The 27,224-nt window shown below is 43.0% G+C and overlaps 1 long non-coding RNA gene across 1 annotated transcript in view; it reads right to left on the bottom strand.

Annotated features, from left to right (window-relative positions):
- LOC113609972 (uncharacterized) overlaps positions 1-23,058 on the bottom strand; it is a 36,291-nt gene extending 13,233 nt beyond the window's left edge. Inside the window, exons 1-5 of the long non-coding RNA XR_003428895.1 lie at positions 21,993-23,058; positions 15,441-17,707; positions 12,675-12,835; positions 3,023-3,252; positions 322-453 (exon numbers count right to left, since the gene is read on the bottom strand). This is a non-coding gene — a long non-coding RNA (uncharacterized LOC113609972). The remainder of the gene's footprint in view (positions 1-321; positions 454-3,022; positions 3,253-12,674; positions 12,836-15,440; positions 17,708-21,992) is intronic.
- Positions 23,059-27,224: the final 4,166 nt, after the last annotated feature.

The raw sequence follows: 27,224 nt of genomic DNA, 5'->3' as shown, positions 1-27,224 counted from the left end.
CACATTATTCTTTTTATTCAAACCCATAATAATAACAGTCTGAAATAATGCTCTTTAAGTTAAGTATAGAGCTTCAAAACAAGGGGCTGCTATTCAACCTCATAAAGCCCTCTGACCACAGCTCCCGGCCTGAACATTCTCCTAGTCAATCAATATTAGCATATCTGCACTATATCACCCTCATTAGGAAATTCGTTCATTCATTTAACGAGGTATTGACAGCCTACTCTGTGCTAGGCATCTTTCTTACAGGACGTCAAGAACACAACTGACAAAAGTCCCTGGGGGCTTGGTGGGGAGGAGGCAGATAATACACAATACTTGGGGATAAGTAACGTGCTATGCAAGGCGGTGATACGTGCTCTGGAAAATCAGCTTCCAGGAGCTGATTGTGGCATCTCTTCTCCAGCTCCATGTTCATCAGCAGCAATTCAGTGACATCACGTTGGTAACCTGAAACAGCAAAGTATTTGCACCATGGAAATGTGCAGATCTTACAAAGTGCAGCTTGTTTTTCTCAGAGAGGCAGCTGATAAACGTTTACCAGCATACCACTGGTGTGATTTTAGATCAAACATTGACATTTGAGCAAAGACATGAATGTGGTGAGGGAGTCAGCCTTCAGCCATATGTCATCTAGGAGAAGAGCATTTGAGGCCATGGAAGAGCCACTGCAAAGGCCCGAAGTAAGGAGCAGGCTGGGGGTGTCCTAGGAAGAGCAAGGAGTCCAGTGGACAGAGCAGCGAAAGTGAGAGACAAGGAGAGTGGTAAAGACGCGCCGGGCCAGGTAATTTTAGAGCAGATTGTGGAGGATGCTGTAGGCCACTGGGGGGACTCTGGCTTTTACTCTGAGTGTGATGGAAAGCTATTAGAGGTTTTAGAAGAGAGGAATGTGGGATCTAATGTGCCTTTTTTTTTCCATTTATTTTATTTATTTAGTTTTGGCTGCATTGGGTCTTCGTTGCAGCGTGCGGGCTTAGTTGCTCCGCAGCACGTGGGATCTTCTTGGACCAGGGCTCGAACCCGTGTCCCCTGCATTGGCAGGTGGATTCTCAACCACTGCGCCACCAGGGAAGTCCCTAATGTACTTTTAAATGGACCACTTTGGTATGTTGAGAATAGATTAAGTTGTGGGGAGTTGATGGGAAGTGAAAAGGTACAAGCAAGGCAAAACTATTCTAGATATTGTAGTCTATTTACCTAGGTGAAATGTGATGGCTCAGAGTAACAGTAACAGATGTAGTGAGAAATGGCTGGATTCTAGATATATCTTGAAAGCACCTACAGGAGGTGCCAATTGATTGAACATGCAGTGTCAGAGAAAGGAGTAAAGGCTGACACTAAGACTTTTGGTTTGAACAAATGGAAGGATGGATTTGACATCACTTGAGAAGTAGAAGACTCTGGGTGGAGCAGATGCAGGGGAAGGGAAGGGCGGGACAGTCAGAAGGTCAGTTCTGGACAAACTGAACTTCAGGTATCCATTATGTCGAGTAGGAGATGGATGTATGAGTCTGAATTTTAGGAGCCTGTTCTGGCCTGGAGATATAGATTTGGAAGGCATAGATGGCATTTAAAGGCTTAGAACAAGATAGTAATGCCAAGGAGTGAGTATAGACGGTGAAGAGACAAAGAACAAGGATTCAGCGTTAAGATACTCCAGGGTTGAAAGGTCAGGGGAAAGAGGAGGACCAACAGAAAAGAGTTAGGAATGAGCAGCCAGAGACAAAGGAGAAAAGCCAAGGGTGTGGCGCCCTAGAAGCCAAGTGAAGAAATTGTTTTAGGCAGCAGGAAGTGATCAGCTGTGTCTAATGCTGCTGATAGCGCTGGTAAAATGAGAACTGAGAATTGATCACTCTATTTAGCGAAATGGAGGTCACTGGTGACCTTGACCAGCGTGGGTTCAGTGGAGGTCCGTGAAGCGAAGCCTCGTTGGAGTGGGTTTAGGAGAGAACTGGAGGAGGGAAATTTGAGACAGTGAGTATAAGAGACTCTTTGAAGGACGTCCTCTGCAAAGTAGAGCAGAGAAATGGGGCGGAAGCCGACAGGGGAATTGAGGTTAAGAGTAGGGCTTTGTTTGGTTTGGTTTAAAGATGAGAGAAATAACGGCAAGTTTGTATGGTGATGGGAATGAGCCAGTAGAGAAACTTCAGTGGAGGGAACTTTAGTCCCTCAACCCTTCTCTTCCTCCCTGCCTGGTTTCATTTCCCTCCTTGCTTCATTTCCCTTGTTAGCCAGCCTGGTCCCATGACTCGCTATTTCTGTTATGCTTTTACTAACCCCCTACAATGCATCCCTTTTGTTACTCCTTCCTTCCCAAGCCCACCATTTTCTTTCTTCTCCAGAGCTCTTGGGTTGCCAGTTGGCTTTACTACAATAGTTTCACGCTACCTAACCTCACTTGAACCTGCAGAGCTGTCCAAGTATTCTTTTCTTCTTATATTCTTTCATGGTTTACTTCCTAGCAAATGACCAACAGTGTTTATTCCAATATTTTAAAAACTCGTATCCAGCATTTATTCAACCCACATTTATTGAGCAAGAAAATGTTCCAGACACTGGAGCCTGACACCCAACCCCCCACTGCTCCCTGGCCTCTTAGCAGATGACCTTTATTCCACTTTCCCGAAATGATTGATGCGAAGTTCTTCAATCTTCTCCCTCGCATTCCCAACTTTAAAAGACATCCTTCCCATCATTATTTATAGAAAATAAAGTTTCCCTGCTTATCTCAAAGATTAACTCTTTCATTTTGGCCTTGATTCTGTTACCTCTTATATTTAATCACTTGTTCTATCAATTAATCTCCCTGCATCTTTTACATCGTCTCCTCCCTTCTTCCCAGAGGGAACAGCTGTACTGACCTTTGAACTAATCATTCTTTTGCTTTTCTTTATGATTTTTTCACATATATACACACACATACATATATAGGTAGATACATACATACATACACATACATATATAGGTAGATATATATGTGTGTGTGTGTATCTTAATACAGTGTTCACTTTTGACAAACCTGGTTTTGGGTTTTGGACTTTAAAACGCGAGCCTAGCTGTGTATGGAGAAGACGGTTTGCCGCTCCTTGGAGATCAGCTGAACAGACTCTCTGGGTTATAGTCTGGCTTCAGCTTCCCCTGTGGGGCTGTCAGTACAGAAGGTCATGAGTGAGTCCTGGAAACATGGAGTTGGGGCCCGTGGCAGGAAAATGGGCAGGGGTGGAGGCTCTGCATTTGCTTTCTCAGCTCCTATATTAGAAAAAAACACAGAAAATTAATGAATTAAATTTCCCATTCGAGAAGTTAGCATCAAAATATACCCCGAGAAAACAGGAGGAAAGAACTAACAAAGGTATGAGCAAAAACTAAGAAAACAGAAAACAAAGATACAATAAAAATTATCAATACAAGCAAAGCTCTTTCTTTAAAAGGACTAATAATGTAGACAAATCCCTGGCAATATTTATTAAGAAAAAAGAGAGAAAGTAGAAATAGAGTTTGCAATGAAAAGGATATATAGCAGATTAAAAAACTGAAAATATTTACAATGAAAAACTTAATGCTGAGGCTTCCCTGGTGGCGCAGTGGTTGAGAGTCCGCCTGCCGATGCAGGGAACACGGGTTCGTGCCCCGGTCCGGGAAGATCCCACATGCCATGGAGCGGCTGGGCCCGTGAGCTATGGCCTCTGAGCCTGCGCGTCCGGAGCCTGTGCTCCGCAATGGGAGAGGCCACAAGAGTGAGAGGCCCGCGTACCGCAAAAAAAAAAAAAAAAAAAAAAAAGAAGACAGAGATAACAAATGGCGAGGATGTGGAGAAAAGGGAACACTTGTGCACTGTTGGTGGGAATGTAAATTGGTGCACCCACTGGGGAAAAGAGTATGGAGGTTCCCCAAAAATTTAAAAATAAAACTACCATATGATCCAGCAATTCCACTTCTGGGTATATATCCAAAGCAAATGAAAACAGGATCTTGAAGAGATATCTACACTCACATGTTAATTGCAGCATTATTCATAATAGCCAACGTTCAGAAACAACCTAGATGCCTATCAACAGATGAATGTACAAAAGATGTGGTTTATATTTACAATGGAATATTATTCAGCCACGAGAAGGAAGGAAATCCTGTCATTTGTAACAACATGGATGAAACTTGAGGGTATTATGCAAAGTGAAATAAGTCAGACAGAGTAAGACAAATTCTGCATGATATCACTTACACATGGAATCTTTTTTTAAAAAAGTCATAACTCATAGAAACAGAGTAGAAAGTGGTTGCTAGGACTGGTGGGGGGCAGGAGGTGGAGGAAATAGGGAGAGGATGGTAGAAGAGTACAAACCTTCAGCTATAAAGATGAATAAGGTCTGAGAATCTAATGTAAAACATGGTGACTATAGTTGCTGACACTATACTGTATAATTGAAATTTGGTAGGAGAATAGAACTTAAATGTTCTCATCAAATAAAAGATAAATATGTGATAAACAGGTGAGGCATTGGATGTGTTAATTAGCTAGAAGGGAGGAATCCTTTTACAAGGTATATGTATGTCAAATCACCATGACGTACACTTTAAATATCTTATACTTTTGTTAGTTATACCTCAAGAAAACTGAAATTTAAAAAATACCAAGTATTGCCAAGGATATGGCACAACAGGAATGCTCATATACTGATCCTGGGAGTGTCAACTGGTACAACGTCTTTGCAAAGTATGGAAGTGGCCAATCGCCTAAAGATTAGACATTCCATTCTTCTTCCTTGTTTACCAAACCCCAATATTTTTAGAACAGCAATGTCCTTAGGCTCAGTGTATGAATCATGTCTGGTTGGAGCCAATCATAACCATCCTATAACATTTTGCTAGATATGTTTTCCCATTTCCTTGACACCAAGAGGCTGCAACCCCATTCTGGTCAATGGGATGTAAAGGGAAGTCTGATGAAGAACTTCTGGTTGCTAGGACACGAGAGTCCCCAAGGGTGGGGGTAGAGGTGGGGGGGTTCCCTTTATTCTTCAAACATGTCCCCATCCTAAGTCAGTAGTGGTCTACCCTTAGAAAAATAGGAAGGTTTTTCCTCCCTAAAAAAAAAAAGAAGCCCCCTTTTCTACATACTCTTTTCTCTTGTTTGGGACACTGGAATGAGACTGTGATGCCTGGAGTTGTGGAAGCCATTTTGTGATCATGAGGTGACAATCAAGAGGACCAAAGCCATCACACTAAGGTAGTAAGAGTTGAAGGATTGAAAGTGACTGGGTCCTTTGTTGACAATGTTAGATAATTCAATCTTTATTTCACAAACAACTGTTGGTGAGCTTTTCTGTATCCTGTAATCAAAAACTTTCCTGATAGAAAAGTTGTCTAGTAAAGTTAAAAAAAATAGCTTACGATCCAGAATACTTTGACTCCTAAGTATTTACCTTAAATAATCTTTACAAACATGCACAAGAAAACATATCCAGAGATGTTCATCTCAACACTGTTTGTAATGATGAGAAACATCAAAACAATCTAAATATTCATCAACAGGAAATATGGATAAATAATTTGAGGTCTATTCATACAAAAGAATACTATATAGAAATTTCAATAAATAAACTGGAGTTACATGAATCAATACACTAAATCTTAAAAGAATGTTAAGCAAAAAAAAAAATGCAAGTTGAAAGAGGATTTATATAGTATGTTATATTTTGAGAGAATTTCAAAACATGGAAAGCAATATTATATGTATTTTTATAGATGAATTAATATATAACACAAATGGAAACCATGCACAGGAATGTTAAATATCAGATTCATTGTAGTATGTATTTCTGGGGTGGAAGGGAAGGAAATAGTATACAGGGGTCTCAACTCCATCTATAATGTAAAATGTAAAGTGTGCCATGAATACAAATTATTATAGAAAATAACAGGAATATTCTAAGACTTCTCAAATGGCACAAATGCTTCAGCATTTCATTACTTTATAAGTCACATCAAGTCCTCCTTGGCTTACTCCAATCCTCATACATCAAAACTTACAGTATTTGAATTGTAAACTTTTGAGGCCTATAGTTAGTGAGAAATAGCAAACAGAATAAGTAATGTATTAGAGGCTCCCAGGGTAATTTTTGCTGGTATCAAAGTAACTCAGTGAGCCATAAATATCATTTCAATGCTAGTCACCATTCTTTGCAAAGTGCACCAATCCCTACAACTCTGGATTTAATGTTCTCATAATCTTTTATCCCCTAGGACAAGTTGTAAAACTGTAATATCTTCATCCAATTTTCAGAAAGGCTCTGCATTTCAAAATCACAAACCTTTCCCAAGTTTGGATATTAAGGCAAATAAGAAGCTACAGGACTTCCCTGGTGGCGCAGTGGTTAAGAATCTGCCTACCAAAGCCAGGACCAGATGGCTTCACAGGTGAATTCTATCAAACATTTAGACAAGAGCTAACACCCATCCTTCTCAAACTCTTCCAAAAAACTGCAGAGGAACACTCCCAAACTCATTCTATGAGGCCACCATCACCCTGATGCCAAAACCAGACAAAGATTCTACGAAAAAAGAAAATTACAGACCAATATCACTGATGAACATAGATGCAAAAATCCTCAACAAAATACCAGTAAACAGAATCCGACAACACATTAAAAGGGTCATACACCATGATCAAGTGGGATTTATCCCAGGGATGCAGGGATTCTTCAATATACACAAATCAATCAATGTGATACACCATATTAACAAACTGAAGGATAAAAACCATATGATCATCTCAATAGATGCTGAAAAAGCTTTTGACAAAATTCAACACCCATTTACGATAAAAACTCTCCAGAAATTGGGCATAAAGGGAACCTACCTCAACATGATAAAGGCCATATATGACAAACCCACAGCAAACATCATTCTCAATGGTGAAAAACTGAAAGCATTTCCTCTAAGATCAGGAACAAGACAAGATTGTCCACTCTCACCACTATTATTCAACATAGTTTTGGAAGTCCTAGCCATGGCAATCAGAGAAGAAAAAGAAATAAAAGGAATACAAATTGGAAAAGAAAACTGTCACTGTTTGCAGATGACATGATACTATACATAGAGAATTCTAAAGATGCCACCAGAAAACTACTAGAGCTAATCAAGGAATTTGGTAACGTTGCAGGATACAAAATTAATACACAGAAATCTCTTGCATTCCTATACACTAATGATGAAAAATCTGAAAGAGAAATTAAGGAAACACTCCCAGTTACCACTGCAACAAAAAGAATAAAATACCTAGGAATAAACCTACCTAGGGAGACAAAAGACCTGTATGCAGAAAACTGTAAGACACCAATGAAAGAAATCAAAGATGATACAAACAGATGGAGAGATATACCATGTTCTTGGATTGGGAGAATCAGAGTGAAGTAAGTCAGAAAGAGAAAAACAAATATCGTATATTAACGCATATATGTGGAACCTAGAAAAATGGTACAGATGAACTGGTTTGCAGGACAGAAATTGAGACACAGATGTAGAGAACAAACGTATGGACACCAAGGGGAGAAAGCGGTGGGGGGTGGGGGTGGGAGATTGGGATTGACATGTATATACTGGTGTGTATAAAATGGATGACTAATAAGAACCTGCTGTATAAAAAAATAAATTTAAAAAAATTAAAAAAAAAGAATCTGCCTACCAATTCAGGGGACATGGGTTCGAGCCCTGGTCTGGGAGGATCCCACATGCCGTGGAGCAACTAAGCCCATGTGCCACAACTAGTGAGCCTGCACGCTGCAACTACTGAAGTCCGTGTGCCTAGAGCCCTGCTCCACAACAAGAGAAGCCACCGCAATGAGAAGCCAGCGCACTGCAACGAAGAGTAGCCCCTGCTCGCCGCAACTAGAGAGAAGCCTGCACACAGCAACGGAGACCCAAAGCAGCCAAAAAAATAAAATAAAATAAAATAATAAGGGGGGAGGATAGATGAATAAACCTAAAATTTTAAAATTAATTAATTAAAAAAAAAAAGAAGCTACAAGGGGGTCTTATCTGGCAATCCAGCGGTTAAGACTCCGTACTTCCACGGCAGGGGGTGTAGGTTCAATCCCTGGGCTGGGAACTGAGATCCCACATGCCGTGCAGTGTGGCCAAAAAAAAAAAAAAGAAGCTACAAGGGAATTCAAGTTTATTGAAAAAGAAAAGACATGGGAGAAAGCACTGTTTGTACTAGGCAGTCTTCATTCTACATTGAAGGACACATAAATATCCGATATAATTAATATTTCACTCTTTCTGGAAGATTTTTCCAAGTGTCTTAAGAGTAATATTTCTTGCATAGATTTTAAAGTGAAATTTTGCAAAACCTTTTTAGACCTCTGTGCTGAAAGAATTATGCAGAAATGAGTTGTGCCAGAAGGGGACAAAGAAATTCCAAAGTCCCATGTTAGGTAAACCAGAAGGGGTCAGGGGATTTTGGATAAATGAGAACTGATCGATCTGTGAATACCCCGATCGTGAGTTCAGGACATAGAGGATCAAAGAAAGAAAGTGCTCTTCGCAACCTAGCGGGCAGGAACTGCTGGGCAAGTGACCTTGGCCACCTGCAGAGGTCCCAGAAATGAGTGGCCCTACTCTGCCTCCTCAGGGCGAGTGACTACAAGGTCTAGCAATTCCCTGGCAGACAGGATCCCTTAAGAGTAGTGCTGACTCCAATATAGTGATTGTATTCTGGGTTAAAAGGACCATGAGCCTCCAGAACATGGACCAGAAAAAACCCATCCCTTGAATCCAAAGGTTGGGAGGAGAGTGTTCTAGTTCAGTCCAACTGTGGCACTCCTGTTAGAAGTTTCTGCTGTGAGAGCTGACTGTCCAGGATGAGCCCATAAAGTGACAGTGGGATATCCACAGGCAAGGTCTGGGAGGCTGTTCAAGCCAGAGAATTGGAATGTAGACATCCCAGAACACGGGGTGAACAAGGAAGTGAACAAGGAAGGCAGGGATGCTGAAGGAAGAGAGGATCTACAGAGAAAAAAAGATGAAGTTAGGATGAAGAGAGATGATGAAGATAAAGAAGGCCAAAGGTCAAAGGGGTAGGATGAGACAATAATGAATATAACGTACAGAATCTAAAAGGCAAGTTCTGGTGGGCAGGATTAGGCAGTAGAACTGAACCCCTGTGTCCTGCTCAGCAGGGCTTCCATCATCCTATGAACAAGAGTGATGGACCCAGAGCCTCGGCCTCTACCTCCAAAGCCCTTTGGCCCTACGGGCTAGAGTTATGGGCCTTTTTGTAGGAGTCTCATTTACAGCTCCACTCTGCCTGCATCCCCACCGCACTATGCACAACAGCTGACATAAGACTCCCTCTTGCTCCTAGTTACTCCACTTCGGGCGCTGACTTATCCCAGTGGTCTCCAGTGAGTCTGAGCTCTGTTATTTCCAACTTTCCACTTGTCCTTCCCACTTTCTCAATTCCAACAATCTGAATTCCTGGCCTTGACCTTGACCACACTGACCTCTGGTATTCTGTCTAAAGGCCAGCTTTTGGCCCCTTCTCATTTAGGAAGGAGCTTCCTGGCAGATGCTTTGGGGTTCTACCTGCACTGCAGAATAAAACAGTGATCGGCACAGTCAAATAGAGCAGAATGTCAAAGAGAAAGAATGAGATGGAGACAACATCATGGGTGATGCCTGAGTGTGCAGTTTCAAGAGCACAAACACGGATGGACCTAGAGATAATTATGCTTGTGAAATAAATCAGAGAAAGACAAACACTGTATGTTAGCTCTTATATGTGGAATCTAAAAAAGAAAACAAATGAACGAATATAACAAAACAAACATGCTCACAGGTATAGAGAACAAACCAGTGGTTACCACTGAGGAGAGAGAAGTGGGGAGGAGTAAAATAGAGGTATGGGATTAAGAAGTACAGACTACTATGTATAAAATAAAGAAGCTACAAGGATGTAATGTACAGAATGGGGAATAAAGCCAATATTTTATAATAACTTTAAATGAAGTATAATCTATAAAAATATTGAATCACTATGTTGTACACCTGAAACTAATATAGTATTGTAAATCAACTATAGTTCAATTAAAAATAAACAAATAGCTCAGTGGTTCTCAAAAAAATAAACAAAAAAACCCTCCACAAACTTGAGAGTCTAAAAGAAAGGGAGGGGCAGGAAAAGATGAAGATAAACCAGAAAACAAAAGAATGGCCACACGTAGCAAGTAGGCTGAGGCAGTTTTCTGACCCACTTCTAGGTGTCTTTATTTCCCTCTTACCCCAGAGGGAATGGCTTTCTGAATAAGACCAGCGGAAACTTTCAGGGGAAAGGCAATTGGAAACGCCTGGCTTAGGTGACATGCGTAATGAGAAGGCATTTCCTTACAGCAGTTTCTGATAAGGACATACTTTCACCTGCTGTCTGTTTACTGCTCCTTCAAAGGAAAGCTCTGGTTGCCCTACTGAGTTCGAAGCTTCAGGTATCCTAGCTGTCTTTTCTTGTCCCTGCTAACCAGAGAAAGAGAGAAGCTCTTCATGTCCCTGTTCTGGAATTATTTTTTCTAATCTAGTTTGGGCAGTCAACTTACTTTCTCAACATCCTGTTCTTGGCCTTTAAATCTCAGTCTGAAACAAGAGCTACTGTATTGTGTATTTGAAAGTTGCAAAGAGAGTAATTCTTAAAAGTTCTCATTCAAAGAAAAAAATTTTTGTAACTATGTGTAGTAATGTGGATGTTAAATAGACTTCGTGTGCAGATCATTTCACAGTATATACATATATCAAATCATTATGTTGTACACCTGAAACTAATATAATATTATATGTCAACTATATCTCAATTAAAAAATTAAAGAAAAGAAAAATATTTTTTTTTTTTGGCCGCTCCGCGTGGCTTGCAGGATCTTAGTTCTCCAACCAGGGCAGTGAAAGCACCAAGTCCTAACTACTGGACCGCCAGGGAATTCCCAAGAAAATTAATTTTTAAAAAACAGACAAATAAGCATAAATTGTTCATGTTTGCCAAAGTAGTTGCTCATTTTAAATGTTTGCCAAAGTAGTTGCTCATTTTATTTTATATATATATATATATAATATATATATATGTATACATATTTGTAGATTTTTTTCTCAGTCAAAATTCGACATCACAGTTTGGTTTGGAAAGTAAGTTTGCAAGAATTTCATGGAGTGTAAAGAGACCCTCCTGTCCTAAATTACAGTGTAGGTCTTTGGATGGAGTTGCTTTGCCTGAGAGAAATAAACAAGTGCTTAAGGGTAATAGCACTTAAAACATTCCACACAACACTTGTAAATTTATTCTCACATGTCCTCTGTTCTTTCAGGTGGACGGGGAACACCTGTTGGTTGGCGGTTCCTATCAGAGCCAGAAAGCGTGTAAACAAACGTTACAATTTGTATTATTTTCATCCCCTTCAGTAACTGAACCTTGATCACCTAATTTGTGTCAAGTGGCTTCAGGAGGCTGCAGGCAGGCCGGGAATTTGTGCAAAGATCTATCAGACCCTGGAGACTTCCTAGAAGTACAAGGTCAGTGGGAGGGATAAGCTGCCACTCAACTACTCTTGCTGTACATCAGTTCAGTTTCCCTTCTGTTTTTAAAGTGGCCTCGGGGAATGGGACATGCGTCTTTACTGGAAAGAACAAGGGCTTGAAGGCCCAAAACACCAGGCCTGATTCTCTGTTCAATCACATAATAGCAGCAACCTTGGGCCGATCAATTAACTGCTCTAATCTCCAGTTTTCTCACCTGTACAGTATAAGTTAACATCTCCTAGAGATTTTGCATGAGTTGGATCAGTGTCATCGGGGGGCTCCTGGAGTCAGATTAGTTAGGGTTCAAATTCTGGCTCAACCACGGATTTGCTGTGTGAATCTGGTCAAGTTGCTTCAAGTCTTTAAAGCCTCAGTTTCCTCAATATATGCAATATCCATACAAATGATTCCTAACTTATTGGGTAGTTGTGCCGAGCAAATGAGATTATCCTTAGAATGTAGCATAGTGCCTGGCACATAGCAAGTGTTCAAATGAATGTTAGCTGTTATTATAGGAAGCACCACTCACAGTAAATTATTTCTGGTTCTCTTAACCAGGTTGCAGATGAATAGGACAGGAGGCAGTTGTGCTAGATGTGCCCAAAGGCAGACTCTTTTCTACACAAAGCACTTCATTCTCTTTTTCCTTTTTTCTCCTTTCAAGATTGTTCTGGTACACATTAGCAAAATGCCTTGGGGGAAGGGAGCCTAGAAAGGCTTTAAGTGTAAGTATTTCCTTCACAAGGAAATCCATGTGCTTTCAGAAGAAGCTGGGTCTTGGAAAGAGGCCAGTTAGATTAAGTGCCTAAGACTGTAAATAAAGTACAAAAGAGGAGACTCTGTGAGTCCAGATTTAAGACAGATCATTAATATCTTCATTAACGTTTTTCTTTATGTGCTTTTTAAAAAGTATGAATTGTGGTTGGTTTAGAGGTTGAATTTTATTTAAGAGGTAATTGTGTAGGTGTTTCAAACTATAGAATAATGTCTCTTTTGGTAGTAATTAAATTTTTAGCTTTGGAAAAATGTTCAGAGTTCAGATAATTAGCGTGAAGGTTTAGGTTGAGACCATGGCCTTGCCCCGCTGCTGACCCCAGGCAGACGCCCACACCTACCAGCCTTGCCTGAGCCCTCTCTGGGTTCTCAGGAGATTCTGCAACGTCCTTACTTTGTGGGAGCGTCCTCAGTGCTCAGCAAACACATCTAGGACTGGGTGTCATCTTTACTGTCTGTGTGTAGCAGCATTCCCCATCACAGGCCGATTCTGATGTTCATTCTGTGTTAGGAAAAGATGGACAGATTTATGATTTTCACTATAATGACTTCTGCAGAGTTTTGCCATTTTTTAACTCCCCCACTTTTCCTTTTTGTAAAATGACTTTCTCATCCCCAGACATACTAAATGAATATAAAAGTGATATATCGTGGTTACCAGGGACTGGTGGAGAATAGGGAGTTATTGCTTAATGGTGAAGAGTCTGTTTGGGATGACAAAAAAGTCCTGTAAATGGCTAATGGTGATGTTTACACAACCCTGAATGTACTTAATGCCAATGAATCATACACTTAAAAATGGTAAATTTTATGTTGTGTGTGTTTTAGCATGATAAAAAAAAAGTGCTATTTCAACATCACAGTTTCATCAATTTATATAGACAATATTTTCTAGTCGGAGAGTATCAGGTGGCCCAGGTTTTAACGGGCTGCCATTTGGAGATAGAAACCAATAAAATGCTCCCTTCCTTAGGTAGCAGGGACCCTACTAAGATGACCAGAATGCTGTGCTCCCTTATTAGCATATTAATTCATTGCATAGAATTAGATGCTTTGAAAGTACTTGAAGGTTTGCCATTTTTTGAAATTCTAAGCACCCTCCTTTCAATGTCATCACTTAAAGGCAGGGTTTTCACAAATGGCTTAGTTGTCAAGAGAAGGATAGGTGTAAAAGACACATCTTCTCACTTGTGAGTCTGTTCTCAACCTCTCATTCCAGTTAATGAAGGTTTTGATTGGCTGTGTCCCATACCAGGATTTAATTGGGACATTTATATTTTAAACGCAAATTAATTCTCCTGGAAAAACATTAAAATGTTTTTGAACTTCTGGTGCTTGAAAAATATTGGTAGAATCATCTCCTAACACAGGAATGGATTATTTTCTATTTTTCAGAGGAGGGTGACTAGACTAAAGCTAGGGAAAGGTGTCTTCATGTGACTGCAGGAAGAGCTGTGCCTATGGAACTCTGGTTTCTTCTCTCCCTCTCCTAGTTTCCTTCTTCTCTCTCTCTGTCCTCGACCTTTGCTTCAGCATCTATTTCTCTTTCTCACACAGGCACAGTGTTATAATAATCATACTTCACATTTGTCCAGCATTCTTTTCTTGCCATTCGTTCCTTGAAACCACCCTGTAAGGTAGAGGGTGATTAAGGCAAATAGTATTGCCATTTTACAGACTTTTTAAAATGAGATAGAGAAAGGATAAGTGACACAGCTAGGTATGGGAAGATGCAGTCCTAAAACCTGTCCTGTGGCTCCAGTCTAATCCTGGTTCCATAGCTGTAGCCCAGATTCTGGGGAGCATGCAGTTCATGGTGGGGACAGGGACATAGCACCACCAGACATACGGCTCCAGTGACTGTGACAACAGGCAGGTGTGGTGCTCAGCACAGTCATCATTAAGCTCCCCTGAAGATTCTCCCAGGAGCTCCCATCCTGGCTGTTGATCAGCTCCCATCCATCCATCCATCCATCCTTCTGTCCAGGATGAAGGGGAGTGTAGGAGGTACTCAGCTGGGGGAGGCCCAGAGGCACATATGCCCTCTGGGTTCTGGAGACTCCTCTTAAAGGCTAAATTGACAACTGAGTTCAGCCATTTTTGTCCAGATAGCTGGTGATATGTCACAATAAAATTATTTCTCAAAGATAAATTCAATTGTCATATTGAATTATTATCCAGTTAATTCTAGCTACACAGATACTGCATTTATATATTTATTATATTTTTTTGGCTGCATTGGGTCTTCATTGCTGCACGGGCTTTCTCTAGTTGCAGAGAGCAGGGGCTACTATTCACTGCAGTGCGCCGGCTTCTCGTTGCAGTGGCTTCTCTTGTTGCGGAGCACGGGCTCTAGAGCGCAGGCTCAGTAGTTGTGGCACACGGGCTTAGTTGCTCCCTGGCATGTGGGATCTTCCCGGACCAGGGCTCGAACCCGTGTCCCCTGTATTGGCAGGCGGATTCTTAACCACTGTGCCACTAGGGAAGCCCAGGGTAACAATTTAAAAACATGTTTCCAGTTCCCTTCCCTCAAAGAATCAATTTAGTTATGTAAAAATGCAAAAGATTAACAAAATCACCTTAATATTATGATTAACTGATAACCTGTCATGCTGGATTGTTATAACTTAAGAACACTTCACCAGCTTCCCAAATCAAATCTGTAGTTTCCCTTTTTATTGTATTTAAAAAAGAAATCTTGGTATGAGAAGCCTGAAAGAAAACTTTCAATGTGCACCAAACACATTTCTAGCTTTTATTCTCCATTGCTATTTGCAGTTACCCAGAGAGGGAAAGTACTGTAAGAAAAATACCACCCAGAAAGATCTCACTCAGGTCACAATTCACATAATTTTTCCTAAGATGCTCAACTGTGACAAGCAAAAGCCAATTCAAAGATAGATCTTTGGGGCACCCTCTGGTGGCTGAGAAGAGTCAGGAGCTGTGTCCAGACTCAGAAGGCCAGTGAGCTTTGAGGCTTTTTAAAGTGGCCATTACTAAATTTTTCCATTCACCATTGAAAGTGTATCCAGATCAGGAAAGCAGGAGGGAGTGGAAAGAATTTGGAATCACAAGACTTGGATCTGAGTCAGAGCTCTGTCACTTACCAGTTTTGTGAACCTATGTCTAGCTGGTCAGTTTCCACAGAGCTGAAGTTCAATCTGGCATTTCTCATTGGAGATAAGAGGCAATGTCAAAACTAGAGGGGTATATGATTCCATTGTCCAGGAAAGGCCACTCTATAGAGACAGAAAGTAGATTAGTGGTTGCCTGGGGTTGGGGATGGGAGTGGGGATTAATTGTAAATGGACAGAAAAGGTCTTAGTGGGGTGATGGAATGTCCTAAAACTGGATTGTGGTGATAGTGGCACACACAGTAAATTTACTAAAAACCATTGCAATGTATATTAAAAATGAGTGAATTTTGTGGTCTGTAAATTATACCTCAATAAAGGTGTTTTAAAAAAACAACAGGAGGGAAAAGCAGAGTGGATAACTTGTAAATGTAGGTACAGAGCTAGGAAGCCTGGGAAACTGGGTAGAAGGAAAGGTGAATGTGGAGCTCGGATGGGGGTGAGCAGGAACAATGCCTAGGACAGCTGCTGCAGTTTGGAACTTATTTTGTCCACTTTCCATTGTCCATAGCTCGTGCCTAGGTGGGTGGCCTGAGGTCCGCAGTCTAGAGGCAGAAAGGACACTGCTTCCCGGCTCAGATTCCTATTGCAGGTAGAGGCAGGGCTTCCATGAACTCCAAACGGAAAGTCTGACCATTCAGGGGCATTTCTGATGGAGGGAAGACCATTAAAGCAGACAACTTGATGCAGTTGCGTCAAAACGACCATTTGGAAATATAAAGACTGTGTTTTCTTCCTAGCTTTTCTCCATCATAGGTAATTCAGTACGGTTGGGGAATAAGATGAGATTAAGGAATGGGCTGGGGAGAGAATGTCTATTTTTTACATTACTTACTAATAGAAAACTTGAAAGTGTAAGGATTTACAAAATTACCAGAAGAAAGTTCACGAGAATATCTATGTAGAGTTGGGTAGAGAGAAATTTGTTAGGAATAATGCCCAAACCAGAACTCTGAAAGAGGTGATAAATGGACTTGGTTAGTTTAATAAAATAAAATAAGAAGAGAAAGAAAAAGGAAAAGAAAAAATAAGACACAGATGACATACTAGCAAATAACGTTATATTATATGTACCAAACAGGTACATATCCTCAATGTAACAGACACAAACCAGAGAGAAACGGGCAAAGGATGGGTACAGATAATTCACGAGAGGAAAAATAAATGAAGAGATACAATCTGTCAACATCTGAAACAGCATTTAACCTGGCTACTTACTAATAAATGTTATTAAGAAAACAATGAGCTATTTATCACCTATGAGATTAGCAAAGATTAAGAAGATCGATGTTGATTATCTTCAGTGCTCTGGTAAATTGGTACAGCGTTCTGGGGAGTAATTTGGCACTACACTTCAAATGCAAATATGGATACCTTTTGGCCCATTCCATTTTTGGGAATTACTTTATGTCAATTAGACATGTGTGAAAAGATATATACATTAGGATGTTCATGACTGAGGTACTCATAACAGCAAAAAAATAGAAAGGTTCTCAAATGCCCTTCAACAGGGATTTCGTTAGTATTGTACATCTATTCAATGCAATATATGCAGTAATTAAAAATGAATGTGATCTATATTTGGGGTCATGGAGGAAATGTTTACATTGTGTTGCTAAATAAAAAATATCAGGGTCATAATAGCATAGATGATATGATTACATTTTTGTTTAAAATAATAGTGTGTGTGCCTGGGTGATGGATGTGAAGCGGCACCACCCAGATGCCCCTTCAAAAGAGGACTTGTTGCTGTCAGCGCGGTCAGGAACTGACCCAGCTGCAGGGCTACCTCTCCCAATGTCCTGCCCTCCCGAGCAGGGAGGGTGGGTACTTCCTGATGGAGGTAAGGGTATAAGGCCGGTCATTTTAGCTCAACAGAGAGCAATTCTGCTGGGCCATTTTCACCCCAGAGCTTCCTGTCTGGTGAGCCAAGGTTGCAACACATCTCAAGTTCTCTCTCTACCTGTTTCTGCTTTCATCCCCTTCTTTCCACAGGTGTTGACCCCAAGGACAGTTCTTAAGAAATGTCCTGCACAATAAACTCCATCTTAGAATCTGCTTCCCAGAAAACCCAAACCAGTGATTTTTATACCTATCCAGTGAACAAATTCTGGAAAAAATATTCAAGTATTTTGTGCTGGATGGTTTGTAATGTCATTATTTTGGCATTGTCTGATTCTTTTAAAATGGGTATTTGTTATTTTTGTCATTAGATGAAGATAATACAGCAGTTTTTCATTCTGGAAAATAAAAAGAAAAATTAGTAGCTTGGTGCTATTCTGGTTAAGATGACCAAATCTAAGTATCCACATTGAAATGGCAGCATCTTAGCCACCTGGTGTGCAGCCTTCTGAACGGGGAGCCGAGCTGTTCTGAACACCTTCTGGCCCACACCCTTCCTACTGCTCTAGGTCTTGGTTCTGGTAGGAGTTTTGGCATGTCTTCCACCAGGTTGTCGGAACATTGTTGAGGTTGCCTATGAAGTATAAGATGCAATTTGGGAGGGACTGTGGGGAGCCACTGAAGGTGATGTGCACCCACATGGATAGGAGTAGATGTACACAGAACGCCCCATGCTGATAAACTCTCAAGCCTCCAGGGAGTGTCTCCTTTTTCATCATGAGCAGGTGGAACATGTGTGCTGGGAAGGGAGCCAAATGGTATCTGCCACCCAGATTCCTTAGCTTAGAGCCTTGAACTGTTTGGCAAATACCTCATACTGCCTATACCAGAAGAATCTGTCTCCTAGTTTCCCTCTGAGTGTCTTGTGGCCTTTCCAGATTTGGGCCATATCTTGTGGCCATGTTGAAGAATGTAGGGAAACTACAGGGTTAAAAGCCATTGCTGCTGAGAACAAAGTATTTTGCTTGGCTCACACAGTCTTAGGAAATAGTGAATTAGCTATCAATTGTAGCAGAGATCATGAGTTGTTCCTGCAAATCCATTCTCCCCTAAATACAAAACCCAAGTTTTGCTGGCACATGGCTATCCAGCAAAAGACTACATTGCACAGGCTCCCTTGCAGCGAGATGTGATTAAATGAGTAAACTGTTGCCCATAGGATGTGAGCAGAATAAAAGTTCCAGGTCACCTCCTTAAAGGAAGCACTTCCTCGTCTCCCGCTTCCTGCTAGCCAGGATGCAGGTCCAGCAGATACGGTGGTGAACCATATCCCATATGGACCAGGGCAAGACCTGGATGAATAGGCCACAAGAGAGAAACAGCTTTGGTCCCTACTACAATGAAACTCCAGAACCTCATAGCATCCCTTGACCACTTACTCTTGTACTGATACATAAGAGAGAAATACACTTTTTATTCAAGCCTCTGAATTTTTGGAAGGGGGAAATGCAAAAACCAGTCATTGTTTTTATATTATACTTTTATAACCCCATTATAGTGTTTATTATACTAATGTAATTACTTGTTTACTTCTCTGTCTCCTTCTCTAGATTCTTTCTTTCTGAGCTACTAGCATAGAAGTGGCATTCCCTAAATGTTTTCTAAATGCATGAGCAATTGAATGCTGAGGAAAATCTGTGGAAAAGCAAAGCTGGAGAGCTAAGTACAAACTTTAATTTCACAATTTCATGTAACCAAAGTTTCTCCAGGCCTCTCTAGCCTGGGGGGACAACTAGAATCCCATCAACACATGGGGACAAAAATTATGAATGCATAAGTACTCACAGCTGTCCCTTCCTTACCCCTGGAGGAACATTCTAGTGTTTCCTGCTTAGCATTCTACCACATCATCCCGATCCTGATAAAAATTCACACCCGTCTTTCAGATCAGATTAATCTGTGCGAGGAGCACCACTGAGAGGGAAGTTTTATCTCAGAAAAGGCTGAGAAAGGGAAGAGGGGAGCAGGAGGCCTGAGTGAGAGAGTGGGAGCTGGGGAGGAAGGGGAAAGGAGATTCAGTGAGTGAGGCTGCAGACTGTAAACTGCATTTCCTTTTTTTTTTTTTGCGGTACGTGAGCCTCTCACTGCTGTGGCCTCTCCCGTTGCGGAGCACAGGCTCCGGACGTGCAGGCTCAGCGGCCATGGCTCAGGGGCTCAGCTGCTCCGCGGCATGTGGGATCTTCCCGGACCGGGGCACGAACCCGTGTCCCCTGCATCGGCAGGCGGACTCTCAACCACTGCACCACCAGGGAAGCCCTGCATTTCCTTTTGAATGTCACTTGAGAGATACCAGTAAAGACCAGAATTAATGTGCTTTTGATGGCTGGTCTCTGCTCTCTGACAACAACACCATAGAAGACAGGGCAGGACATTGGGATTTTTTCCCCAACAACATTAACAGCTCCAGTTTCACTGGCTTTTAGCCCATCTCTTCATGAAGGGCCTCAGCCTGTTCCCTAGTTCACAATTTTTTTCTGAGAGTCCTAGATGTTGTCTCTCTTGTAGCCAAGAATTCCAACCGTCATTGTGATGCTGGCCGCTCATGAAGTCACAGGAAGGCAACCCGTATCCTCCGTGACTGCAACCCGTATCCTCCGGGAAAGCCCACGGCATGGTCTTCACATGCTCCAAACACCTTCTGTCCTGGTCCCCTGGTCTTTGAGATTAACCAAGGAACTGGTGTCTGAGTTACAAGTCCTTCTCATCTTAATTTTTCTCCCAGATGCATACGAAAAAATGAAAAGTTCCTGGAATTCCCTTGTGGTCCACTGGTTAGGGCTCCACACTTCCAACTGCAGGGGGCACAGGTTCGATCCTTGGTCCAGGAGCTAAGATCCCATATGCTGTGTGGTGCAGCCAAAAAAAAAAGTTTTTTTGAAGTTCTTCCTTTCTTCTTCAGCCAAAAAAACCATCATGCAATTCAAACTCTTGTGGTCCTAGCCCCCAGTGCAAAACACATGTCAGAATCAAGCTGCCTCAGGCTTGGACCTGGCATTAATCAAACTAACCTGCGGCACAGTGCAACGAGTTTGAGGCCCTTGCCAGCTCTTCGGTCATGGACTGAACACCTGGAAGGTAACACACTGGAGCTGTGGTGCAGGGCAGGCGGGCAAACCGCAGCTGCCAATACTGGGACCCCTGGGGTCCGCGTGCATCGGGAGGAGGGATGACATAACTACTAGTGTAATTCCTCAGTCTGCTGGACTCATAGTACAAAGATAGAGCTGAAAGTGGTTTCTGAACTTTATTAAGCATTATTATGTAAATAAGCCAGAAACCTCCAGCCAGATGACTGAATTTCAAATATTCAGGAAACTGAGTTGATTATAAACAAGACTACTGACTTACAAAAATGCACTTTGTTCTTGATGTTTGACAAATATAATTTTGCTCCAGTTGTTTAAGACACAGCTTCTCACGGTTGGTGAGGAAACAAATCTGCTGTGAATGTGCAAAGCAGTGACAATGCATAACATGGGGCCTTCGGGCAGAGACCACATGGTTCACGTCTGCTGAGAAGTGAGATCCCTGCTAGACAAAAGAGTGAAGAGGCGCAGGAGTTATGGGAATTTGTTTTACCAAGGGAGAATTAAGGAATGTTTACCAAATGGGTTTTCTGTGTATCCATATTTACTAGCAAAATCCCAGTGTGAATAAGGCCATAAAATCAGTCATTTATTCAGTAGTCCATGTGAGGCACTGTGCTGAGTCCTGATACTAAAACAGAATGTTTAAAATAACTGTCGGGACTTCCCTGGTGGCACAGAGATTAAGAATCCGCCTGCCAGTGCAGCGGACATGGGTTCGAACCTTGGTCCAGGAAGATCCCACGTGCCATGGAGCAACTAAGCCTGTGCACAACTACTGAGCCTGCGCTCTAGAGCCCATGAGCCACAACTACTGAAGCCCACGCGCCTAGAGCCCGTGCTCTGCAACAAGAGAAGCCACCGCAATGAGAAGCCCGCGCACTGCAATGAAGAGTAGCCCCGGCTCGCTGCAACTAGAGAAAGCCCATGTGCAGCAACGAAGACCCAACACAGCCAAAAATAAATTAAAAAAAACCAAAACTTGTCGTAATGTGTGGCCACCTTACGTAGAGTACAGAAAGCCTGTAGCTATTTGCAGCTCCCAGCATTGCAAAAGCCGTGCAAAAAATACAAAGTAAAAAGAATGTCTAGGGCTTCCCTGGTGGTGCAGTGGTTGGGGGTCCACCTGCCGGTGCAGGGGACACAGGTTCATGCCCCGGTCCGGGAAGATCCCACATGCCGCGGAGCGGCTGGGCCCGTGAGCCATGGCCGCTGGGCCTGCGCGTCCGGGGCCTGTGCTCCGCGACGGCAGAGGCCACGGCAGTGAGAGGCCCGCGTACCGCAAAAAAAAAAAAGAATGTCTATATGTGCATAACTGAGTCACTTTGCTGTACAGCAGAGAGTGGCAGAACACTGCAAATCAACTATACTTCAATTTAAAAGAATTTTAAAAAATGCAAAGGAAAACACACATACAGGCACGCGAGCATGCACACACACACACACACACACACACACACACACACACACGCCAGTGCTTTATGGGGATGGAGAAGGAAGTGAAGTTTCCCTTTAATTAAATGATATATTCTCTAACCTTTTAGATAGTTGAAAGCTAATTTAAACTCTGAAGAAAAGGTACGTCTCATCTATTGGGTCATCTTTGGGATGCTCCCGGGTGACTGCGGATACCAGATGTAATCACTGAAGTGTCAGCATTTTTGTTCTCCTTTCCTGCAGTGACACAGAGAGCTCCATTGTCTAGTCTCTCAGGCGGCTCTTGCTGGCAGATTCCACGTAAAATCACAGAGGGCAATTCTCCTTCGTTGGGGAGAGGGACGCTGGGGGTGGAGCTCCCCTCTGCCGAGAGGGCCACTCACCCGGCCCCAGGTGCTGGGAGGAGACAGAGCTGGGGGCCCGGCACTGGGGCAGAGCTCAGGCTCGGCACCGGCGGTGGGGCAGGACCCCCAAGCATCCCAGTTTCCCTAGGCCAGCCAAACCTCTGTGTCTGTGCTGAAAATCCAGCCTGCAGAGGCTCCTCTCGGATGACACCTAGAGATGACTGAAGGAAACAGAATTCTGGGCAACTGGAAAGAACTTGAGTAGAATGAAAGTAAGGGTTGTCTCCCCTCTGGGTGCATTTCTGGGGTGTCTTGGGTGTGCTCTAGGTGGAGTGGGCAGGTGTTAGGGATAGGAAGGAAGCACTGACAACTCTTCTTGGGAACCTGAGAAAAATCCAATTAGATTTCTACCTCACAGGATGAAACAACAAAAACGAAATATTTCAGATGGATTTTTTTGTATGTAAACAAATAAGACCACAAAGGAATAAAATAAGAGAATTTCTCAGTAAAAAAAAAAATAAAAAAGACTGTGGGCAGAGCTGCAAAAACATTTAGGAGCCCCAACAATACTTTTTGACTGATTAAAGGTGGAAAGCAAGGGAGAAGGAAGTGTTAGGGCTGAGAACCAGATCTCTGGCCTCGCAGATCTGGGGCTCCTGCATCCTTCTCTCTGAAGTGAAAGAAAGGAGGACATTGCCTGAATCACCCATCTCTCACTCCCCACCTGCCCTGGCTGCTCTGTCATCAAACTCTCAAACAAGGCAGCCCCTGAATTCCTTACTATGACAATTACTTCATTTTGCGGCAATTTTTTTTTTTGTTTTTGCCTGTGTTGGGTCTTCGTTTCTGTGCGAGGACTTTCTCCAGTTGCGGCGAGCGGGGTCCACTCTTCATCGCGGTGCGCGGGCCTCTCACTGTCACGGCCTCTCCCGCTGCGGAGTACAGGCTCCAGACGCGCAGGCTCAGTTGTGGCTCGCGGGCTTAGCCGCTCCGCGGCGTGTGGGATCTTCCCGGACCGGGACACGAACCCGCGTCCCCTATATTGGCAGGTGGATTCTTAACCACTGCGCCACCAGGGAAGCCCCGCGGCAAATATTGAAAATACTTTTGAACCAAAACATAGGACACCAGATCCCTGGGTGGTCTAAAAGTGGAGGCAGGGCTGTGCCTCCAAATAAGGGTGTAAGGTCCTCGAGATGGTTCCGTTTTTAGGACTCCAAAGGGTGTGCTCCGAGATAGGACCTGAAATACTGGAAGCTCTTTGGTGGGGTGTGTTCCAGGTCCTCAAGTCATTACGAGAACCATGTCTGACCTCACAAACGCACGCTGATAAGACGATTTATCTTATAAATCTCAGGATTCCACAATCTCCACATGTGGCCTCTGAAGGAATTCTTTTTCCAAAACCATTTTTAATCTCATAAAGTCCAAAGAAACTCAGAAAGGACTATCTTATTTCTTTCCTTTGCATTAACTAGGGGAAAAAGAAGTCCCTAATGCATTTCTTTTCAATAGGCTAAAATCCCATTTCCAACCTAATTGGAAATTGCATCAGTCCAGGCCCTTTAGCCAAGATGGGATCGGTAGGAGCCAAGTCCCCACAGCTGAGGTGCTATGACTGGTGCAGGCGGCGGCTTCCAAACTAGCATGTAAGGGAGCAGTAATCATCTCTCCCTATATTCTCAGGCAATTGAGAGCTATGTTATTTAAGGTTCCATGGGAAGTTATCAATTGTATTGCTTAAATTAATAAATTTTTAAACACCTCCCATCTAATCACACTGTCTTCTTTTGAGTTCCGCCTCTGGCCGTGTCTTATTTGTTGTGGGATGGAGGGTAATTCTCTGTGTCGTTTCTACATGCGTTGTAACAACTCTTGTCCCAGACCGTCTTTCCAAGGATATTGTACACAAAAAAGCCTTGGAGGATAGAGATGGAGTCTCTTTCAGGGGCTGGGGGCAGATTTGTTTTCTGGCAAGGATAATAAAGGTAATGTCTGTCTCTGGAACAAAGGTTAGGCAGGTTTGCCAAGAGCCCACTATAAGATCGGAGGTTCTCTAAGCTCACAGTTCCTCAGCTTTCACATGAATCCACTGTGTGCATAGCACCCGCCTGTGCCCACCTCGGCACCACCCCCATGGGACTCGGGGCTCAAGAGGAAGCCGTGAGAATGTGAAGCTCACGTTGCCTGCTGTGCTGCGAGTAATAACGCCCTTTGTCTCTGACCAGGGGATGTCAATGCCAGCATCAGTGAAGCTGTGACTGGCTCACTTGTTAGCCTGCAAAGAGGGTAAAAATTTCAGACTCCTCACGATATTGACATTATTTTGTCTTGTCATCTCTTTGGGTCATCATTTGACTTGAGGTTGGGGGAAATGCTGGTGAGGACGTGATAAGGACAACAAAAGCAAATTAAGTAGCTAATGTGAGTTTAACGTTGCTCTCGTCAGGGTCCTGCTAGCCTCCTGGCTGTCTTTCCTCTTTCCTTGCCCCCATCAAAGTGAGCATCAGGCCAGTGCACTGCGGGGCACACCATGAGTTCTACAGTGTAGTGAGCGCCTCTGTATACCAACCACTCGGCAATCCATGATCTGTTTCTTACAACAGTTTTGGAAGTTAGGAAGTATCCCTGACCTGAGGCTGAGAAGGGTTAAGAAACTTGTCCAATACCACAGAACCTAGCAATAGAGGCAGGATTCCTACCTGTATTTATCCGGTAGCAAAGCTCACACTCCTCCCACCACAAGCTCCTGCCAGCCCAGTTATGCAAATGAAGTTTCCAGGGAAAACGGAAAATGTTGCAGTGGTTATGTTGGCCAGTTTGCTTAACTTCCTCTCCTCAAGCGACTGCCACTACCCCATTTCCTGATTTGCCGCCCTATTTTATTTGACCCCTATTACTGCCAATCCACAGCAGTTCCTCTGCCCCTTTCCCATTAGCATCTCTTCTTGAATGTAGAGATATTAATGGTATTTTTTCACAACTGATTTAGAAATCTGTCTGTGTGGAAATGGGCTGAGAAAGACTGAGTTATGCGTGGTCTAAGACAACAATGACAGGAAGTATAAGTTGAACTGACCCTTGAGAGCAATGAGAAAGTAATCCATGACCTCAGCTTCCAGTCCGAGGGGTTCAATATGCATCTGCCGGAAGCCTGAGTTGGGAGCTCACGTCTCCACGTCTTCTCCGTGGGGGCCCGTTTGAGGGATGGCTGCCGTCCAGCTCTGTATCTCCAGGAAATGAGGCTTCGATTCCTTACAGTGTTAACTTTAAAGGAAAGGCACATCAATGTTTCTTGAAAGGGAAAGAATGTTTGAAAAAAAGCTGAATGAAAAGACAGAAAAATCCACAGCCCGCTTTCATTTTCAGTCCCCCTGGCACCAGCCTCCGCAAATGTCCTGGCTGCAGAATTCCCTGTGGTCTGGGAGCAGGTGGTGGAACATCCAGGTTTCCAGGTTCCTCTGTTTTCCTCGAATTCACCAAACTTCTCAGCCCTGGGAATGCCTTGGGGCGCAGAAAACTTGAAAACAAACGTGTGTTTACAAATTCACCCTCACCACCAGTTGTAATATTACTGTATTTTTCCCAGTAGAATTTTTATTCACTGCTGCCTTCAGAATAGTGCCAAGGGCAAACACACTCTAAAATGTATCAAGGGGACTTCCCTGGTGGCACAGTGGTTGGGAATCTGCCTGCCAATGCAGGGGACATGGGTTCGAGCCCTAGCCTGGGAAGATCCCACATGCTGCAGGGCAACTAAGCCCGTGAGCCACAACTACTGAACCCGCATGCCACAACTGCTGAAGCCCGCTCGCCTAGAGCCTGTGCTCCGCAACAGGAGAAGCCACCGCAATGAGAAGCCCGCGCACCACAACAAAGAGTAGCCCTGGCTCGCCACAACTAGAGAAAGCCCATGCGCAGCAACGTAGACACAACACAGCCAAAAATAAATAAATAAATTAATTAATTAAAAAAAAATAAGCCATTTGGGGGGCTTCCCTCGTGGTGCAGTGGTTGGGAATCTGTCTGCTAATGAAGGGGACACAGGTTCGAGCCCTGGTCCTGGAAGATCCCACATGCCACAGAGCAACTCAGCCCGTGCGCCACAACTACTGAGCCTGTGCTCTAGAGCCCGCAAGCCACAACTACTGAAGCCCGCTCACCTAGAGCCCATGCTCCACAACAAGAGAAGCCACTGCAATGAGAAGTCTGCCCACTGCAATGAGAAGTCTGCGCACCGCAATGAAGAGTAGCCTTGCTCGTGGCAACTAGAGAAAGCCTGCACGCAGCAACGAAGACCCAACGCAGCCAAAAATAAAGAAAATAAATAAATAAATCTATTTAAAAAAAAAAAAAAAGAAGCTATCTGGAGAGACAGAGATGCAAAAGACCAGAGACTATAAGAGGAATACAGAGATGGTTTCTAAACGCTGGGGAATGAAAAATATTGCTACATGGGAATAACTGGATTGATCCCAATTGCTGAGGCTAATCAAGAAGGCCCAGTGTCGGACAAGAAATTTGAAAATTCTTTTCTTTCTACTTGGATGTTTCTTCTTACTCAACAGTTCTCATTCCGTTCAGGCCATATAGCCTGGGTTTTCTGACTGGTGAGGGAGTAAAATAAAGAGAGCAATGATGAGAAGAAAGACGGGGAACAGGCCTAGCCTGGGAGGGGACATCCAAGGCCAGCTCCTAAAACAAAAGAAAAGTCAAGAATGAGTGCAGCTTTGAGTCTGTTTACCAATAGCCTATGGCCACTTCTACACACAGTCAAACCCACCACAGGCCATTGCTCTGGTTGATATAAATCACCATCACTGTATGTCTCCTCACTGTGAATGACGCTGCCAAGCCATATGACGGCAGAGCAGTAGCTTCTCTCATCGTCCAAAACCATTAGGGGTGTGTGTGTGTGTGTGTGTGCGCTCATGTACGTGCTCACATGTGGCCAAAACGTAGAAGTGAGAAATCCCTAGCCCAGT

The sequence above is a fragment of the Aethalodelphis obliquidens genome, unplaced genomic scaffold, assembly GCF_003676395.1.
Source record: "Aethalodelphis obliquidens isolate GAN/ISIS:26980383/991018 unplaced genomic scaffold, ASM367639v1 scaffold3, whole genome shotgun sequence".
In the NCBI taxonomy this organism is placed as follows: Eukaryota; Metazoa; Chordata; class Mammalia; order Artiodactyla; family Delphinidae; genus Aethalodelphis; species Aethalodelphis obliquidens.
This window is presented reverse-complemented; position numbering and strand designations above follow the sequence as displayed.